A 22,445-nucleotide genomic window follows, 5' to 3' on the forward strand; every position below is an offset into this window, starting at 1 on the left:
GGGTTTTTTTTTCATATATTGGTACCAGATGTCACTTGTGTTCGGCCTCCATTTGCTAGTTATTTAGTTTTCCAGAGGATTGGTATATATATTATGGGCCTGATCAAAATCTGTACAGCCTTTATAATCCTGTGTGCCAAAACCATGATGCTTGCTAATGCTGGCTGGCTCACTAGCTTAATTTAACCTTGTTTAGGGGCTAGGGCTTGCAGAATCAGGAAAGCCTATTAATGCAAGAGAACTTTATGCAACCTCTGTGAACTTCCCAGCACTTTCTCTGCTGGGAAGAAGAATGGGGGAAATGCCAATTGTGTAACACTGGTGGTTCAGCAATGCCACCTTCTGTTGTAAGACAATAAAACCCAAGAAAATAATCCTGTAGGTGAGAATGCTGGAATAATCTTACTGAATTAAATGCAGCATCTTTTGTTCTAGTTGAGTCATAATGTGATAAGTTTTCAAAGTCCCACCTGTCCCTATGACCCTGTGAAACACTGAGGGTAGACTTTCAATCAGGTTATGGGATTTAGGTACTCAAATCTAATTGCATTTCAACTGGATGTAGGCACTTAAATTCCATTGTAGTTTAGAATGCCTGCATTAAATCCCGTTATATTCCAATGGGATTTGGGCCTTTCTCTCTCAGAATACTATGAAGTCTGTGACTTGGAGGACATTTGTTTTATGACAAAACAGCCAATTTTTTTCTCAGCTGTAGAGCCTTCAGTATTAGAAGTGGTGGAGCTTCTTCTAAAGGTAATTCTTTAATTCCTTCCAATTTCTAAAAACAGCACAACTTTAGAAATGTACAGTTGGATGTTTTGAAAATACACTTAAGCATTGAAACTGGAAATTTTGTATTGGCAGGAATTTCTGAGTTTCTGATCCTGAGTTGTCATCCCTGTAATACTTTCAGCAGTTGCCCTGTCATTCTAATGTCCCCTCTTCAGAGGGGATATATCAGTGTGTGTGGATGATATATTTAAATACTTCCTGTGCCTGTGTGATATCAGCACTTGTTCAGAAGGACCTTGGTTTTTGGAGCTAAAAAACCACAACCTTTTTCGCATATCTTTTGAGAGCTCCTGTCCTTGGGAGGTTCTAATACTCAGTTTCAGATATCCAGAAAGGACTTGGGGGAAGGTAAGAGACAGGATTTAAATTCCATTGTGGGCTGGTTCTTTGCAGGTTTGGCCTGACTCTCTGTGATTCACTGCTCTGTGGCTGACTGTGTTCAAGTTTCCTTTGAAATCATTGTGGGGCACCTTGTCTGTGCAGTGTAGGCTCCTGGAAGTCTGCAGTCCTTGTTCAGAGTCCATGCTAAGTGACTAGACTTTCTTAAAGTCCATTTTTTATTAGCTCTGGATCTTTATGTTTTCTAGCTCAGGTTTTGAATTTCAGACTTGACCCTTGACCATGACTTCAGGTATGGGAGACTGATTACCTCTGTGGCACCTGATTCTCCCAGCCTGGTAACACCAGTATAGCATCTTCTGATGCTTGTTATCAACCAAGGTCATAATATCCTGTTACACCTCAATTGGTTCCAGTGTGGTATAATGATAATGGTCCATTTATGGAATAAAGGTAGACTTGTTAGGCTTTTTGTGGAATAACAGGTTCACATGTTGGGTTCAGCTGTTCTGTATTATTCTGGGCAATTCACTGAGTTAAGAATGAGGCTTGATAGTTTTCTGTTCAGGTATGCTTGTTGTGCTTCTCTCTTAGATGGGAGTCAAGTAAAAAAACCAAAGTCTCTAAGAAGTTAAAAAAATTCTGCCTGCCAGGCTAGGTCTGCTTTGAATTACAAGAATATTTCTCTCGGGGATTGCTTCCGGATAGAGAAACTCATGGATTTTATGGCTAGAATTTTGAGACGAATGAATTAAAAGGGTGAACTCTAAAATAATTTGAGTTATAAAATTTGCTTCTGTCCAGTAGCAGTTATTGAAATGCCTAGAAAACTGTCATTACTTCTTCCTTCCTTATTCTTACCATTAGCATTTTTGGCTCCTCTCTTGGCTAGGTATATCTTACTTCAGCTTTAAAATACTCAAGTTATGATCACCAACTGCTAATAATAATATGTCATTAATAAATACAAGCATAGAACCATCAATGTTAGGCCTTCAAGGTCATGCAGTCTTACCATCCACCTAACACCAAACTGGATCACTCAGCACCAGATCCAGACACTGCTTGAACACCTCCAGGGATAGTGACTCCTTCTCTTCCCTGGGCAACCTACCCCAGTGCTGACTACCTCAACAGTGAAAGAAATTTTTCTAGTATCCAATCTGAATCTCCCATCTCAGCTTAAGGCTTTTCCCTCAGTTCCTCTCACTTCAGGCAGGGTAGAGGAGAGTGGCCCCCACCTCACTACAACTTCCTCTCAGGGGGTTGTAGAGAGTCATAAGGTGCCCCTTGAGCCTTTTTGAGACTGAACTAACACAGCTCCCTCAGCTGCTTCTTATGTGACTCATTTTCTACACCCTTCATGAGCCTTGCTGCCCTTTGCTGGACCCTCCAGCACCTTTTGAAGTGAGGGGCCCAGAACCTGAGGGACACAACACTTGAGGTGCAGCCTCACCAATGCCAAGTACAAGCAGACACTCATCTGCAGATGGAAAGCTGGAATTGTTCAGCCTGGAGAAGAGCAGATTCAAGGATGCCTTGCCCATGTGCAGAAATACTTGATGGGAGTGTGCAAAGAAGTCAGAGCCAGGCTTTTCTCAGTGGCTGCCAGAGATAGGAAAAGTGTCAGAGGGCACAAATGGAAATAGAGAAAATTGCATCTGAACATAAGAAAGCACATTTTTATTGTGAGGGTGATAAAATACTGGAATAGATTGTCCAGAGAAGTAGTTGCTTGATGATATTTAAAACCTGACTGGACACAGCCCTGAGCTACTTGCTCTAGCTGACCCTTCTTTTAAGCAGGGGCTGGACTAGATGATTTTGAAAGGTTTCTTGCATCAGCAACCCTTCTGATTTTTGTGAGCTTAGAGACCCTCTATCCTGCTGTTGCTGAAGAACAAAAGGTACCAGCACCATTTCTATTTCTGTTTTCTTAAAAGCAACTACTCTTCAAAGAGTATGGGAGAAAAAACTTCTCATTTGCTGATGTGTGATGAAGTAAAATTCAACTTGTGGCAAGTTGACAGGCAATCTTTGAATGTATTTTCTGATACTTTTTTTCTGAATAAGGTACTTTTTTCTTGCCTTCTTTTTTCTTCCCTGTAATCATTGTGAAAAGAACATTGTAAGGAAAACCCAGGGAGCAGAGAACAGGGAATTATTGTTAATTTAGTAGACTATGTGTTTTCTTTTCAAGCTAAATAAAAGTATTCTGGCAGGGATTACAAGCATTTAGATTGAGGAATCATATTCATGTACAATAATGAGTTCTTTACATGGCTGGGAAACTTCAAGTTTAAAATGGTTGGTTGGCTCTTAGCTAAAAGTAGCGATTTTAACTGGTCTTGGTTTTACATCATTGAACCATTTGCTTGCTTTTGCTGCAGGGAAGAGGTGGTTCTTTCTCAGTAATACCCTTTTGGATGTAATGGTACCCTGGGTTTTAATGTGATGTGACAAAGCTTCTGGTCCTTTGATACAGCTTTTCTTAAAGGTTTTGTTTTTCTTTCCTAATGCTCTACATCTTACTGTTTTATATGGTGCAGTGTATTTTAGTATTGGTTTGTGAGAGTCTGAAAAGTGTTTCTTTCTCTGTGGGGTAAGGAGAACACGAGCAGACACACAAGTGGGACAGACTGTTAATTGTTTCCAGTGTTTCTCTGTGACCTTGGAGAGATCACTTAAATTTCACTTTATTGTCGATTCCCAGGTTTTGCTATAGGCTCATTCAGCAAGCTAACAAAGTTGCAGTGAATATAATCTTCTAAATCTGAAAGGCATTACTATTACTCTTGCAACTCAGTGTTCTGAATTTAAACTGATGCTTGTCTTTCTTGCACGACATAACTCTGTTACAATGAGTTCCTTTTGCCCAAAATCACTAATACAACCCTACAAAGAACAGCGTTCATTAGCTGTATCCTGTGCACAAAGGATATAAGTTTCATTGTTTTTTAACAATAGCACAGAAACCTTTCCATTCATTTCCAAAGTTCAAATAGCTGCAGTGGTGTGAAACAGCTTTGTCTAGGAGAAACATGTGTCACATTGATATGGAAATGAGCACACCCTGTGCTTCACTAAGTGCCAGGGTGGCAATGTTCAGTACTGCCACACTTAAGTAAGCTTCTGCATTGTGCTCAAATTCTGTTCAGCCAGCCAAAATTCTAGCAGCTTTTCCTTCTGTGTGAGAAGTAGAATTTGAAATAATGCTGCTATACATGACATCCACACGTTAAATTGGAGAGAATCATACTCTTCTCTTTTTCCTCTGAAGTAGCAACATGGAGTTAGCTTTAGATGACTATTATACAATACTGTAGTTAATTTATGGTAAAAAAATCCTGCAGATAATTTGGACTTCTAGCTTTGAAGAAGATCAAAATCTCTTCTTCAGAAGGACTTCGTTTTCTAGTTTCTGTTTATTTAGCCTTTTGGTCTCTTTCTACTTTTCTTTGTGAATTGCAATTAAAGGATATGTTGCACACTGACATGTTAACTAAACAATATCACAGGCTATTCTAGGGCTGGAGGCTACTGTTTAGTGATTATTGCTCCTGCTATCTTGCAGAGCCCACAGGTGTTCTAAACATTTGCAGAGATGTAGAAAAACATTGTTATTTTTCAGATGGATTTGTAACTTTATATTGAACAGGAAGAAACAAGTGATGATAAAAAACATTTCAGACAAATTGGTAAGGGAGAGCAAGGGTTATCACAGGAAGATCAATCACTTACTTACCTGAGGCCTTGACTTAGAATTTATTATCAGATTGTTGTTTATGATGGATGATTACATGGAGCAGACTTTTTTAGGAGAGATGAGGTCTGAGGGAATGCCTTAACACATCTCAGCTGTTTCAAGTCTCACTGAGGAGGCAGGCAGGAAACGCCCAGTCACAGACACTATGAGGCAAGGCTGCCTCACAGTGTTTTCTGCACTGATTGTCTTGCTGTCATCTGGACATGGTTCCAGGGTCTGGAATGCCAAAGCCTCCCTTCTGAACTGCACACATGCCTGATTTCCCAGTGCATGTATGAGTATGGGAGGGAAGCAGAAGCTGGGGTAGTCCCAGCATGTTGGTAGGATACTGCCATGTCTCACACCAAGACTGGAGAAGAGCCATGGGTACCACAGTTCAGAAGCAGTACTGGTAGTTTCACCTAGAAACATAGACACAGCTGATTGCTGAATATTGCAGCATTCCCCATAACTCAATAATTTTAAATGAAGGGGAAAATTAGACAATTGTATGAGTGAATAATATCCTTTATGTGCTCATGAGGAAGGTAGTCATTAGGATGCCTTTTGAATGAAAACATTCCTGTGGCTGGATGTAATGGGAATGGAGGTGTTGCAAGTGTAGAGTGAGGTGGCAAAAAACAAGGGTGGATGTGAGGAAGGTAAGCAATGTTAGATGGAGTTTTGCTGTCAGAACTGTCACAGGTATTTCAGAGGAGATATCATATTGATGGAACAAAGCCAATATTAGATTGGCCAGTTTTTAATCAGAAATCAATATTACCTTTCACCACTACAACCATTAATACCCACATCCCTACAAATGCATGCTACTGTCATAATTGAAAAAAAACCCATCTTATTTTTGATAGTGTTACTTTCATAAGTGCTCCTAAATGCTGTCATGTTATTCTGATTCCCTGTATGATAATGATGTTTCAGCAAGAAGACCCTGGCTTATTAGGTCCACAATTGACACTGCAAATTGTTTTAGTCTTTTAATAAAAAGAGGAAAAATAGAAGGAAAGTAGTTGGAAAATTTGAGGTATAATTTATATAATATAATTTGAGGTATAATATATTTGAGGTATAATTTATATAATATAATTTTTTGGGGTTTTTAAAGATAAATTAAAAAATAAAATCTGTAAAAATATATAATACGATAAAAAAGTAAGAAGTTAAGTTTTTATTTAATCGGCATCACCTTGTTGTTTTTCTTTGTATATAAAAAGGTTTTAGAAGGGAGTTCTTCTAGTTAAGCTGTATTATAGGTAATAATATGGACTTTATCAAATGTCTCTTTTGGAAAAAGAAAATGTAGTTGGAATGGATTCAAGCTGTTTTTTCCCCCAAATTTATGCTCTGATATAATTTTGCTGGGAACCAAACAAGGCAAATAGACACAAAAGAAAAGATAACAACAAAAGCCAATGTTACATTTTTATTGTTGATGCTGATATTTATCTTTCAGCTTCATGAATTAGAATGCCAAGTACATTATACTATTGCTGCATCCAGCCCAAAACCCAGGCTAACCTGCATCAAGCACCTTCCAGGGCATAGGTTGACAATGAAATAAAAAGAGGTTCTGTCTTGGTTGGCTCAAATAGATTTCCACCAAAAAGAAACAGTGAAATAGGAAAGAACAGAAATAAACAAGAACAAGAAAACAAAAAGAAAAAATGTTACATATAGGACCCAAATCCTGTGTTCTGGATGGTGTTGCAGATTAATCTAAAGAGCAGTGAACAATTTTGGGACAAAGGGAGCTGGCCTTTTCTTACTCTGTAATATATTGGATTTTACACCACAAGGCTCCTTGCCTGGTATTAAATGGAGCTTCTTTGGTTTGAAATGAATTGTGTGCTGTAATTTGAATATAGCAATCTGACTATGTCAAGAGAGATGGTTGAAAGGAAGCATAAATAATAACCTTACTATTTCTTTCTGACATGTAGATTGTGCTGCACATTAGATGATGAAGATATTTCTGTCCTTTGATATCCTGTGCTCTCACAACAAATTATTGTACATCAAAGAAATGAGCTCTGAGTCAAAATGATAGTAAAAGTGATGAGCTAGAAAATAATGTAAAGAGCTAGTACCTATGAAATTACTGCAAATGTCTGAAGAAATGAGGTAAAGGAAATTGCTCACAAAGTTGTTCAAATAACTTCAGCTGCTGTCTGAAAAATAAATAATCTGGGAGATGACTATTAAAAATGAAATGTGATTAGAAGCTGAAGTTTTTGGAGTACTGTATCTGATACTGCATTACAAGCCATCTTTCCTTATATCTTCCCTAATGAAAGTTTTATAAAGATTGTAGTGAGGGCAAGTAGAGGGCAAAAGGATTGCCAGTGTCATAAAGCATCTTTCTTATCTAAATCATTAGTCCTTTTCTAGCTGTGTCAATAGTGGTTTGAAGTTGTCACCTCCAGGAGATTATTTAGTGGTCTCTTTGGTATGAATTGATTGTTTTGTTCTCATTCCTGTTAGATATTTAAAAAAAAAAAAAAAAAAAAAAAAAAAAGATTGCCTGGAGTGATAGCACCCAATTGATATCAAGGAATAAGCAGTGGTTGAGGATTCATTGCAGAGAGAAAATTGTAGTTAACATGACAGACTGTCCTTCTATGAAAAAGTTAAGTGAATGATGTAGAGTGGTTGGGGAACTTGTCCTTTTTGCCAGACCAGATTTTTGTGTCATCTGGTCTACTGTCACATCAGTGGAGTGTCTTTCCTACCCACTCAGGACCAAGGTTTCTTCTTACCTTTTTAAACCATCTAAGCTTATGTTCAAAGTGGATATCCCTAGTAGCCCATACTAAACAAAAGCATTTTCAGAGGACTTTTGTTTTTCTGAGAACTTTTTTTCATGATTGTTTTTGTATCATTTTGCATAGGTTTCCATGTACATAAATGTTGGACTCCAATTCATCATGGCTGGGTCTCAGTTGTGTTTGTATGGCCAGAGAGGAAATACATGCAAGAACTATCATATGGAGCTCACATATGGAACTACAAAATTAAAAGCAGCAATGAACAGAAGATGTATTATGTATTCTGGGGGGATACTTTTCATGTTAAAAAAAAAAAAAGGGAAGCAAAAGAGGAGAATGTGACATTTTAGTAACAGTTAAATATTCATGCTGAAAATGTTAGTGATGAAACTCTGAAGGCAGAAAGCAATGTTTCCTGTTACTTAAGAGCATGGACTTTTTATGACTTCCTGCAATGAAAGCTTATCTATAATAACTTTTATTTTGGGGGCCTCAAATTAGTTATTGAGGTGTCTCTTTCAGTTTTGGAGTCAATAAAATGGGAAAAACAGTACTTTCTATCTCCCTCAAAAAAAATGTTACTAAAGAATTCAGTGTTGGCTTACAGATCAACAGTAGTAGGTATGTGTTGTATCTGTTCAAAGGCCCAGATTAGCACCAAGAGCTCTTCAAGTGGGTGTTACAGACTAAGATACCCAACTAGCACATTTCTATCAGCCAAGGTTGAAATTGTTCAGCTGTTGCTTTTGAGCCTTCCCTTGTGCTTTCTTTTTTTGCCTTAATTTTTTCTTATTTTAATTTTCAGAGGGAAAATAAAGAGGAAAAGGGCTACTCTGATCTGTGCTCTTGGTTATATGTTTGGATGTTATTGGAAATTGAAAAACAAATTATTGCCATGTTTTGTTAAAGATCCATTTGTCTGGACCAGATGTTTGTTCTAGAGCCAGTGCTGCTAATGAGGAAGGAGGTAACTAACTATAACATGATTGATTTCTGGGTGAAGGTCCATCTTTGCCTCTACCCCTACCAGCTGTATGTGCTTTCAGTATTGCAGAGAATTCACATTTTCTGTATTGGAAATAATGTTATATAGCCTGTCCACTACTAGGACTTAGGGAAGAGTATATGCTGATGATTACCAACCAGCAGATCAGCACTCTTTCTTTAGGACCACATCTATCTTTATTTATTAAATGTATCTTGACAAGCGAGTTTCTTTGATTATACTTACTTTACTCTTCTATTGCCTTGAAGTGTGAATTGTGATTGCTTAGATAAATGCACTGAAACACTGTTTGTTCCCACTTTGGCTTCCTGAAATAGCTCATTATGTATTCCAGTGAGATACTGTTTTGCAATTTGCAGCATCAGTCTCAATTGTGTGAATCTCTACACATATCTCAGCAACCTCTTCAGGAGTGATGGGTAGGGGTACCATTTCCTTCTGCTTTCCAACAGTGAAAGAATAATGCTCTCACAAAACTGTGTGAAATTAGAAGACTATCTTTCTCTGTGCTAACTCCCTATTGTCATGTGTAATTTTAAATCAGTGTGGTTAGAGAAAAGGATGAGGCATTCAAGCATTCTGGGTGGTCTGAAAAAAATCTGTTATCTCCCCTTAGGTTTTCCACAAATGTACTTGAGCTTTCCTTTAAGTCTCCTATCTGAATTTGAGAATCCCCATAAAGGAAAGAAAGATTCAAGGAGTCTCTGAATGCAAGTTGTAAAAGCTGGAAATAGGACTAATGGAATCTCAGTGGTGTCCCTAAAAGATAATGTAGTGGCAGGTACTGAACAGAGAATGAGGTGTGATTTGCAGATGAATGCTGGGATATTTACTTAGCTGTAGGATCAACCACACCAAGAGCAGATCAATAATTCAAGCACTTCTCCTAGGTGACAGAACTGCTGTCTTCTTGTAGCTGAGTTAGTGCGGAAAGGTGCAACAAGCTAGCTCATTTATTTTCAATAGGATTTTTAAAATAGAAGGCAATAAATTTATTATCTATTCTCTAAAGTAATAAAAAAGGGACAGTGTGTAATAAATTGTCCATAATTTATTTTCAAAAAGGGTTTCTAATTAAAGATTAGCTCTAACTAATTTAATCACACTGGGAAAAAAATGACAATTTTCTAAAACTTTTAGGTCTTGTCTATAGTTATTCTACCTTAACACTCTAAATTTCTCTCTTACCTGCAGTATCCCTTCTTTTTTTTTTTTTTAATTACTTTTTTCCTGAAGACCAGAGACTACTTCCATTATGAAATTCAAGTGTTTATAGTAAAAATTTTCAATTTTGACTGATTATTCTCACCTACAGAACAAACTTTTCATTTTTGCTACAAAAAATACATGGTCATATTAACTGTTTGCAATGAATATTGCTCTCTTTAATATCTTTCTCCATATTGGCCTATCTTAACATTTTCCTGTCCAACAGAGAAAATTTTGAGATTTTAGAGAGTTTGGGGTAGTTTTTTTGCTGCTAGTTTCATTCTAAATTTATGTCCATTTAATTGCGTATGCTGTCTGCTTGCTTAGTTTTAAACTCTTCTGTTCTTGATTGTATTTGCTATCATCTTTGGCTGTATTTTCAGTAAAGTATAATCAGAAAATGTTGCTATTTCTCTTTTTGCCTTCTTTCTTTTCTGCTTCTTTTCTAACCCTTAAAACTAAAGCAAAGCAAAATTTACCTGATCTTTAGTTAGGTTAACCGCCAAAAAGGAAAAAGACATTGTTAAATAAATGGGTTCATATTGGTTCTGAGAAAACTGTCTTCTGTTCCTACTTAATTTGCTTCAATAGGTTTGACTCCATTAAATTATTTCCACTGGAAGAAAAACTTGGTAAAAACTTGGTAAACAGAGTAAATACATTGACACATGTAAGTTTGCACTTGATACAATTAAATGCCCTTTACTTTTCATCCTCCACTCAAACAGAGAATGCTTTCAAGGACCGTGACAGTAAAAATTTGGCACCAGTCAAGTTCATGAAATTGACTGGTTTACTTTTAAAAAAGTCTTTAAAGATTTCTTTAGACACTTCTGTACATGTTTCTGCAGTCTGAGAAGACTTCTACCCTCAGAAACTCTCTGTATATGGACTGAGACATCTGGGCTTTTTAGCACTTGTAAAATAACACCCTGTCAAGTACTTGATGATGCAGGGAAGGTAAGTTGATCACTCAGCTGACTGACAAAATCACAGTCTGAAGATTTCAGAGTAGAGGGAAAAATGTTACTTTTGTTAATGCTTTCTCTCACCTTAAGTGCATAGAAGTCAGGTGATATGAAGCCAATCTTTTTAGGAGATGATAGTTTTTTGCCCAAAGCCACTTTCACATTTCTGCCTTTTACTTAGTTCACACTTAACTCTTTTAACCTAATCTTGCATACCATTGTTAGAACACGAGCTAATTTCCTTCAGAGTGAGTTCTCTCAGGCAGTGCTTACTTTTTCAATGACAACTTTCTCATGCTGAGTTTTAAACCATGGTTCTTTGGGCCCCAGTCATGTCTCAGTGCTTATGATAGACTTTTATAAAGTTCATAATAGAAAGCATTAGGAAAGCTCCTATGGTCTCAAAGGCTCCTACTGCTGCTCTGAGGGTGGCAGGTGCTGCTGTTGTAGGGCATTTTTGATTCCCCTCTTTCTCTGCAAGGATCTACTTCTGGACATTTGAACCTCTGATAAAGGAGTGAAGCACTGACTGTTGGGTTCCTTTTATTCCTGTTATTTAGCCATGCACACTATTAGTCACTTGTCTCTTGCTGTGCACAGGAACACCACCTCTGTCCATTGTTCACACTCTGTACCTTGCTAATGACTGTGCAGTATGCATGCACAGTGCTGGTTTTGATCTGACATTTGCATTTGCACCCATTTCAAGGGCCTTTTTTACTGCCTGAGCAGTGCGAGCAGGCAGTGGTGGCATGTATCTGCAGATTAAGCCCCCTTTAAATAGGAAGAGTTTGGTTCTGACTCATTTCAGGTAATATCTTGTTCTGGAAGTGCTTGTAGGTTCAGTGTACCTATTCGTGTGACAAAGTGCTGTTTATGTAAGAAAGGGTAACAAAATCAGAGTGTTTATGCTTGAGCCCAGTGTTAGGATATTAACTCATTCTGCTACGGAGGAAGACCTGTCATAAAATAAATGTTTGATTCTGGGAGAGAAAGAACAAATCAGTAGGATAATGCACCTTGAGAAACACAAGCAGTAATTATATTTCATTATTTGTTGATATTCCCCTTCTGTAATCTAGAGAAGTGTTGGCAAAATTGGTTGCAGAGCTCAGGATTAGCTCTAGTGTGTTGCTGGCATCCAGGTAACCTGGATGGCTTAACTGATGTGAACTGAGTGTGACTGGTAGCAGGCAAACAGAAAACAATTTGGTCAAAATGTCTTCTATTATATTTTCAAGGATGTTCTCCATGGAAGAAAATGTTGCTTTGGAATATATTTGTTTAGAAGAAGTGCATTCATAGGGCTTATATTATATCTGAAAAATTGAGACGAAAAGTTTGGATCTCTGTGCATAACAGACTCTACATTTATGAGCTACATTTTCCCAGCATGCATAATTCTAAATATTGAGTGATGGCAATTACTAAGGGCATTTGAAGAGTGAGACATTGAGGAGTGTTGTCATATTATATTAGTTATGGGTAATAGCTGCTGACTTTGGAACAGTGATGTGAAAATTAGACCACTTCAGAAGCTCAATTTGGAAGCTGGGAGAGTCATGCAAGGTGACAGATCTCTACCAATGTAGGAAATGTCTTGGAGGCAGATAACTGCTGTTTCATGCATAAGTAGTCAGAGTCCCAATATTTTTTCTATGCAAATCAATGTCAAAATTCAGGTTAACCTGATTAGGATCATCTCCTTGCAAGAAAGGATTTTCTCTTGCTATATCACAGGTACGTCTTATAATTGCATTTTAGATGGAGAAAAGTTCTGAATTACATCATTTACATAATATGTTGAATCTAGCAGCCCTGGGAGAGTTCTTAGTATCAGTTATTGTCTGTATAGAACAATTCTTGTTCAGAGAAACAAATGAGGAAGGTGCTCTTCGGTGAATTTAGGAAGGCAATTTGAATTGGTATGCATGGTGTGCATTTGTGCTGATCCTGCATTATGCATTTCTCACAGATGTATCACTAACTCACCTTACATTTGGTGAGAATACTTTGAGCATTCCATCAAACTGCTTGCTCATCTTTGGTAGTTTGCCTATAACAGTGTGATCTCCATAGCTAATGATGCTTAAGGTTTTTGTTGCATCTCATCCCTCATCTACATAGGGTCACCTTTGCCATTTTTGAAGAAAGACTCCCACAAAAGAAGGGTGTTCAGGAGACATTGACAGAGACCTGTAATATGTCTCAGGGAGGAAGGAAGATTCTCTCTAATCTGTCCTATAAGTAATAAAATGTGGCCAGGCAAATAATTTTTCTTCTCCGGAAAAGTTCAAATAAGCCATAAGGGAGATAATATGAACTCATCCAGCATATAAAAACCCTCATGTTCTCATTCATTCATAAGGCAACAATAAAGAATTTATTTTGTGTCTTGCATATTTATCATTTTTGGATGTCAGAAGTATTGCTTTCTGTTATCATTTTAAAAGATTTTCTGGTAAACCCCTCACGTCTTCCAAGGAAGATGTGTATTATAGCAGGAAAAGAATCTTTTGCTATCATAATATAATCTGTATTTCAGAATGGAATTAACTGTATTCACAAAGAACTGTTTTTAACATCTGGTTATCTAGATTAGGAGTGTTGCCAATGTAAACAGAATTTTCAAATGGGAAAATTTTATAGATATGGAATTACCATGGACTATATAGTGGCCTCCTGAACACAATAAAGTATGTCAGTGCTAAGATTTGCATACCTGTGTCTAGTTTGGAAGAAGTATATGCTGCAGTGAGGCTGCTTTAGTAGGTTGTTTTGCACAGTATGGAACACTCAATGGTCTTGGCAAATAAATAATTTCAAAGTTGCTTCCCCTGATTTGTCTCAGTTTGTTACCTCATTTCACCTTTCCAAACAGTGAGACTCCAATTTCAAGAATGGCTTTAGTGTTATCACCAAAATGATTCCTTAGCTGATAAATCCAAATATTAATGCCATTTTTTTGACCATTGAAAATTATAGAAATGCTTTTCTGGATGTGCTCTTTAAAAGTAATTTTTTTTGCTTCTTTGTTCCAGTGCCACTTTTTGCTTTTGTAAAACCTGATTTTCTTGGTTTGACAGAACAATGCATGGTCTGCTGTTTAGAATAATGTTCACATTATTTTAGGATTAAAATGGGTATGTTGTGTTTTAGTGTCCTATCAAGTATTTACAGTGATAGGCATCCTTGATTATTATCCTTTTTTAAGAATGTAAAAGGAAGGAAAAGCAGAAGAATGAACAAACTTTGAATACATGAATTCCTATTGTTATGCCTTGTATAGAGCTCCATTCTCTAAGTAGTGAGGGTCGTGCTGATTGTAAGTACACAAGAACTGTGCAATTTTTAGTACTTAAAGTAAGGCTTGATTTTGTGTCTTAGACAGCTCTGGCACCATTTCTTTATATTTCAAACAAAGTATAATATACCTAAAACTCAGAGATAAAAATGGAGCATAATATGCACTGAAGCTGTATTCTTTATACGATGGTAAGTTTTGGTTATGACAAGATTGATTATTACCCAGCCTACTTTTTGTGTAATTTCTATATTAATTTTTAATCTTTCAATTTCTAAGTATTTGTCTAAAAGGGGTTTTAGAGATGAAATAGTGGGGAGAATGTTTTTCTTTTCAAATCAAACACTTAGCTTTTCTCCTAAAAAGTGCTACTGGTATATTTATCTTTCACTTTTGCTAACTCTGAGTACAGGGGTTAAACTGCAGTAAATCTTTAGAGTATACTGTGTGTTGCATATTTAATTACAGCTGTTCCTTAATAGACAAGTAAGAACATTAACATTACCAGTTCTGCAATCTAATATTATTTATTGCATTTTTTTCCATAAGTGATTGCAATAATAGTACAATGAAACTTCTTTTCTGGAATCAGGTTGTCAATTTTTGCCACTACTTGAAAAGCTTGAAAACAATAGGAAACTCTTGAATTTGGTGCATTTGCATGTACTTGGAGAAAGTGCTTTTGAATAGGACAGCACTATATTATTTTAAAGCACTGAAGAGTAAGTAATACAAAATAAACCAAGAGGATAATCTCTTACATTTACAAATATTTATAATGGTATTAGTTCCAAAGAAGTTAACTAAGGCAATTTGAATCTGTAGACGTGAACAAATAAATAAACATGGCTTGCCATCAGCTTTTTCAGACATGTACCCATATTGCTGTGGAGTTTTTTGCATTAAAACAAATAAGGAAATCTACCAGATTTCTCTGGGGCTCGTTTCAGTCAAGACACTGCTTTATTAGGAAGCATTTCACAAACAGGTAAAAATGTTGTGTCACAGAATTTCTGGGGTTCCTGGAATTTGTAATGTGGTGTTTTAGAGCTGATCTGAAACTATTTGGTTGACTAAAGACTTGGAGAAAGAGTTTAAAGTTGAAATTAATTTTAATTAAAAGTCCCAGATTGGAAGGTCTTGCAATGATTTCCCTTACTTGTCCATGAAATGACTTTGCTCTTTGTGCCACTCAGTGCAATGGTAAGAATGTGTCACCAGGGTGGGCCCGACCTTGCACTTGATCCCAAAAGGACTTTGCCAAATTCACTGAACCCAAACCAATGCTGAAGCAGTTTCCCACAAGCTCTGAGGAGTGCAGGAGGATGCTAACTGAGCTGTGTAAATTTTTAGCATGAGTGGAGTGCTCACTTAGGAGGGAGAACTAAACATGGGTGTGCCTGCTTTTGCTTGGCTACTGTCCCCTGCCAGAAGGCCAGTGGCATCCTGGCCTGTATCAGGAACAGTGTGGCCAGCAGGAGCAGGGAAGTGATTCTTGCACCGTACTCAGCACTGGTGAGGCTGCACACTGAGTTCAGTTCTGGGCCTCTAAATTTAGAGAGGATGTTGAGGTGCTGTAGTATGTTCAGAGAAGGAGGATGATGTTGTAAAGGGTCTGGAAGACAAATCCTGTGAGAAATGGCTGAAGGAGCTGCAGATCTTCAGCCTGGAGGAAAGGAGGCTCAGGAGAGACCTTATCACTTTCTACTGATGTATAAAAACAAGGATGTAACCTCATGGAGGTCAGTTTCTCCTCCCTGGCAACCACCAGTAGCACAGGAGAAGGTACATAAGGTACTCCAGAAGTTTAGGTTGGACATTAGGAAAAAGCTTTTCACATAAGGAGTGATTGGGCATTGGAATGGGCTGCTCAGGGAGATGGTGTTCTTGTCGTCTCTGGAGGCATTTAAGAAAAGACTGGATGTGGCTCTTACTGCCATGGTCTGGTTGACATGGTGGTGCTAGGTCACTTAGGTTAGACTTGATGATCTCAAAAGTCTTTTCCAACCTAGCTGATTCTGTGAATCTGTGTGAGTCAGCAGTCTGAGAGCCAAAGGAGTTTGAAGACTAATAAGCAGACATTGCAATAAGTCATGGTAAGAGACTCAAGTGTGCAGAGTGGGGCTGACCACTTAGCAGAGACCTTTGACAGGACAATATACATCAGGTCCCAAGTCCCTGCATCAACAATGCTCCTGTAACCTCTAATCCTCCAAACTCAACTCCAAAACCTAAATATTCGCTCTAAGAACCACCTAAGACTTAAATTAACCTGTTGTGATGTTTGAAACGAAAAGCTTGATTTAAAAGCAGGGAATTTACAGAAGCACAACTGAGAGTTAAATTTGTCTTGTGAAGCCTTTATTTCTGGTAGTAATGTTTAAGATGGAAAAAACCCAGCTTGACTTCCTGTTCCCCAGAGTGAATTTGTGGGCCTGAGATTTAGAAGAAAAAGCAATTTTGCTGGTATATTGAGATATTTAACCTGCAAATCTGTATGAGAAGACAAAAAATGCAATTTTCACAATGCTTTGATTGCATTTATTTGGAGGAAAATCACATTCAGAAACTAGAAACAGCGCTAAATGCCAATTGTAAGATGCATGCTTTAGTGCTGATTTCCTGCTACCATCTGTTCTGTAACAAAAAGGCAGTCTCAGTTTCTGGGTCAGAAACAAGGCTGTGGTCGTAACTTTGTACTTGGAGGATGTCATGTGCTTTAAACCAATTCACTCCTGTGGTGCTGTGCAGTAGGAGGTCATCTGAGAAGTGTAAGATAACCCAGGACAATTGAAATCACACAGTTTTAGCAAGGATCTGTTAGTTTTAAACACTAACACAGTTTGGCCAAGGACTATGTGTAGATTGATTCTTCAAAGGTTAGTGCACATCTCAGTAGGACCTGGAGGCTTGCTGGAAATGATTTTATGTTTATTCTTTTTCAAGAGGACTTTATAAAGTTTCTAACTGGGTGATACTTTCTGGTTAATACCAAACTTTTGTAATGGTTAAATTTGCAGATGATCATCCATCCTGTCTGTAATTCCCACTACAGCCTCTTGGAATATAAATCAGTTGTCCCATTCTCTATATTACTGTTTTAATGAATAGCATATTTTTGTTAAACATGTCACACGAGTAATCTTCTGAGTTAACAGCATACTATGTATTAAAATTTTTTACAATTGAGTTTTTATAGGTACCTGAAAGGGCAACATATTCCATTACCACAGTGTGTGATCTAATGGTTTTGTGTGTATGAGGTTTTGTGGGAGCTGAAAGACTTGCTTTTTGTTACCAATCTTCTGAAATTACTTTTTTGCCCTAATTTTTGTCCTGTTTTTGTTCTTTTTCCAAATGAATGTTCATATATTCTTCATGAAAGAAAAAAGATACTAGCTGTTAAATGTTTTCATTTGCTGGAGTACTGCTTTTTCAGGTTTAGTTTGGGCTTTTTAGAAGAAACCCAGTAGATCAATGTTTGTAAATATCGCCACCTTGGAAATTAATTTTGAGTATTCCAAGTAAGGGTGGAAATGTCTTGAAATTGGCCTAAGAAAAGTCACCAGCACTGAATGAGGATTTAGTCTTCCTAATGTGAAGCCTTCCTTCATCTTTCTACTGGCAGCCTTGGGAATGGAGCATTCCTAGTGTGTGTTGGAATTCAATCCATCTCAGACTATAGGAAACCCACAGGACACACAGGGTGGTCCTAATTTCCAGTCTGGTGTTGGAATTGTCACTCATCTTCTACAAGAGTCAGGGAGCACTGAAAATCGACATCTACACAAGAATCAAGAGAAAGTGAGATTGCAGGCCCTGTTCCTTCAGGAGTGGCATGTGCTGTGCATGGCTGGAATCTCCAGGTAAGCACAGGTGTGCTTCCCAGGGGGTGGACTTCACTGACCCCTGTTTCCCTTCATCTGTGGAATGAGTGGGCTTCTAGGAAGCCCCACTGCCTGTCATGGTTCCTGGGATGGTGCCCCATGGGCTGGCCCAATATCCTGATGCAGGGTAGTGGTCCTGCATTCTTCCCTCCCATACCAATGTCAGTAAATTGCTTGTAACTTTTTCAGGGACTGGAGTCCTTATTCTTCTCTGCCTTGTCTTGCTTTGGATTTTCACTTTCAGGTTCAGTGATGGCCTCCTAGTGCATTTAGCAGCCTGTAGGTGGATTTAGTCATCTAATCATATGTTATTCTAGAAAGTAACCACTTGGATTGTGGTCTTTGACATTCAGTGCATTTTATAGAACTTTGAGTAATTTTCTGTTTTTTTTTTTTTTTCCCTCCTATTACTCTTTGAATGCTAGCAATTGAATCCTGTCTTTGTTCACAGAAACATGGTCAGTGGCTCAGCAAGGCTGTGCATATCACAAACATTTGTGAGTTTACCTTACTGTAATGGAAGCTGAGGACAGTATCCAAATGGAGAGATTAGAGCTAATCCTTGGAAGTAAAATGAAGTTCACAAATTGTTTATTTGATAATTTGGTTTATTTGTTTAGTTGTTGCCATTCTATATAGTCCACCTGTTCCATCTTGATAAAGTGATCATTAATTGTTCAGAAACATGTCTCTTTTTTTTTCTGTGCTGGTGCACACGACTAATGTATGTCATTAATGCCATATAGAGGGAGCAGTTTGGAAGAGTGGATAATTTACTCACCATGTGCACTTAGTTCCTGGCCTCCTTGTTGAGGTACCCCTGCTGGTTTGGAGTCTGTTTTTGTATATAAACCTTCCCTACCTGTGATAACCACAAATGTAGTGAGCCTACCAGTTTAATTCAAGGATAGGATGGTATAACTTCCGTTTTCAGTCTTTGGAAATTAGAAAGCTCTGTTCTGTTTTAATCTGTGGTACAAATACCTAATTCTGGCATTGCTACCTCAGTACTACATTGCTACCTCAGAGCTACATTAGGAAAGACTGTGAGATAATTACAATCATTAAAATATGAATAGACTTTAATTCATATTAGAGAAACCAAACACTTTGTACAACAAGTAGCTAACAGTCATCCAAGTGCTTAATAAACCAAGTGCTTATCCAGAAATATAAGTGGAAAAAAGCTTAAAAATCAGTTGATGTACAGTGCTTGCATCACATTAATGATAATAATGTACTCTGGTCTGTGCTAACACCATCATAAGCAGTAGCAGTCCATAGGGAATTTGTTTTTTAGTGAAACATTTAGGATGAGGGGTAAAGTCCTCCTTCATCATCACTGGAGGCACTGTCCAGAGGATGAGGCTCACCTGGGACCCCATGGCTGCCCTTACTGACTCATCTCCAAGCAGCTTTTTCTTCCCCTCTCTTCATTTTCCTCTCTCCTGTTCTCTTTTCTCTGTCCTTCTCTGCTTTTGTTTTTGTTTTTTCCCTCAGGATTACTTTCTCTATTAGATTTGATATGTGTCATCAGCAGTGGATCCTGCTAATAAATCTTTGTGCACATTGCCCTGCCTCAGCATCCTTTGTGCAGAAAGGAAATTGATGATCAAGGCTGAAAGAAAAAGCTGTAAGAGAAAGGGAAAGATGGTAATTCAGACAGGTAGAAGCTGAAGACAAAATAAAGGTCAGGATGCAGGACTATAGGCCAGACATAGCACTGGTATGGATGTGCTGGTGTGGTTGTGTTGATCTCTGCTTTCAAAATGCTCTTGCTGAGGGTATGGTTTGTAACAGGAAAATTATGGGATGCTTTCAGCATTCTCTTCAAAATTGCAGTTTTTCTGGAATGAACACATCTGGGCAAGAAGACTGGGGCACTGGTATGTCAGGCACAGGGACTCTTAGTGCCAGCAAATATTTGTAGAGGAGCAGAGTGGGTCTGTGCATGCTGAAGAAAGTGGGATGCATGCAGAGACACAGGCTTGCATCCTCAGCATGGTCCAGCATCTTTCCTCTGACAAAATGGGGTGCAGAATGTACCAAAGTTCTTCACTGTGACCTTTTCTAGTTTGCTTGTCTGATAAATAGTTTCTCCTTCTTCCTACAGAAACTTATAGACATTGTGCTATCATGGAATCATAGAATTGTTGAGGTTGGGAAAGATCTCCAAGGCCATCAAATCCACCATTAACACTGAGTACCCCAATCACTGAGCACTCTTGATGTTGTGTTAGTCCAAAGGCTGGCTCATGTGCAGGTGCTGCAGGGCTGAGATCCCCACTGTGGGGTGGGGTGGGCATTGCATCACACCAGCAATCCCTGCCATTGCCTGGAACTCCCAGCAGAGTTTCCAGAGCTCCCAGCAGCCATCAGAAGCCTATCTGCAGATCTATAGGGCCAGGAGGCTCTGTACAAGTACCTATTTCTATATTTGCTGCTCTTTTTGCTTAGAAAGCAGACTTAGCATGATCCTTATTTTGAGTTTTTTTTCTCTTGTGTGTATGCTTAATTGTATATTCCATAGGAAAAGTACAATTAGGTGATATTCACAAAGAGGTACAATATCAAATATAGTGTTATTTTTTCCTATTCATAAGTATTTGATAGAAAACAGCAGGTGTTATATTTTATCTTGGAGCTGATAACATTCAAGAAAGAAGAAAAGAAAACCTCTCATTTTCCCATAGGTATAGGACTGATAAATTATTCCAATGATAGATAAGGATAGAACTCACCCAGGTAACAAAGCATTGGGAAAGAAAATCACATAACAGTAATAATGATAGCAATAATAGCAATAATAAAAGATGAATGTGTGCTTTCACTGCTAAAACCTTGCTCTGATGCAGAGCTCCAAAACTTTGCATGTTATTCATTCTAAAAGAAAATTTTTTATTGCTCTTAAATTAAAAGAATAAAAAAAAAAAATCTACTGTACAAATGGAGAGGATTTTAAGCTTTGACTGACAGCAGAGGTCCCAAAGTCTTTCATTTTTACCTGCTTTTCTACATTCATGTGTGGCACAAAATTGAAATCCCAGTATATAAGAGGAATTTGTAACTCCAGCTGTCTTTTGCATCTATCAGATGGGGATAATAAATATCCAAATGCTTCTAAGATCCAAGAAAATTCTCAGGGAAGGAAGTTGAAATAAGAGAAAAGGAACCTCTCCCTTTTGTTTCCATTGGCTTGCTCTTGATCATGAGGAATATTCCTTCAGGATGTTTCTCTCACTGCACTTGAGCTATTCTTATCTAATAAATGCATCATATACCCAATGAGTTGTCAAGATTCATTAAAGGTTCTTGGTCTATGACACATCTCTAAGCACATTCTCAGAGTGCCTGACTTGAGAACAGCATCACAGTTTCCAGCCCATCTTTGGTCACTCTGAACCCTCCTCTTTTATTTGGTGCTCCTCAGTCCATTCTTGGTGACTTGCAGGCTGTCCTTGTCAGGGTCTGCTCAGCTCTGGGTCTGCTGTGCAATCTGCTGTCCTGTGCCTGGGATCTTTGGTGTTGTTGGGGCTGCTCTCATGGGCTGGAGGATGGTGAGAAAAATCCTTATGGAGACTTTTACTAGTGAAAGCCACATCTAGACCCTAGCCAAGACAGAATTTACCAGATGTTCTGGGTGTTGGCTAGAGTCTGTCATTGGAATAATTCTGTCAAGAACAGTATCAAAAAAAAAAAAAAAAGAAAAAAAAGAAAAAAATCACTGATTTTTCTGGACTAGATCAAGGGCTCTGCACAGATAGTTATAAATTATTTTAAAAGTTTTATACTATATAAAAAGATTTATCTATTTAAAAATCTATGTCTTGTTCACTCCACCCAATTAATCAATATGAGAAAAAGAAATTATTGAAAGTTGTTTGTAATGAAATACAAGAGAATTAACTCACAAAGTGGGTCCACATTCTTTTGTATTCATGCAGTACCTTGCTGATTATATATTTCTTTGATGCCCATCTGAATTGGTGATTAATTTTTTCTATGTATTCTTCACTCCTTACCTACTTCAGGTATATTTAGATAACTAGCTGGCTGTAGTGCTGTGCAATTGATTTTAAGTTAATGTTGGATAGTAGAATAGTTGTTTGTGGTACAAAATAATAAATGGAAGCAGCTCTGATGTCTGCTTAAGAGTGTTTTAGAGATCATTGTTTAATCAGACCTTGAGGAATTGGGCAAAAATCTGTACAAGTCAATGGAGTTGCTTATGCAGAGCTGAGTGTGGTATAGTGAGCTATGAGCTGGGTTTGCAAGGAACACCATCTGAAATAAGCCTTGCTTGTTGGTCTTGGTTGAACATAGGGAAAACCTTGGATACTTTAAAATTTGCTGGAAAATAATGCAGAGGTAAAAACCTGCCATAATGGAACAGGCACTATTCAGGT

The sequence above is a fragment of the Erithacus rubecula genome (genome assembly GCF_903797595.1).
Source record: "Erithacus rubecula genome assembly, chromosome: 3".
Lineage (NCBI taxonomy): Eukaryota > Metazoa > Chordata > Aves > Passeriformes > Muscicapidae > Erithacus > Erithacus rubecula.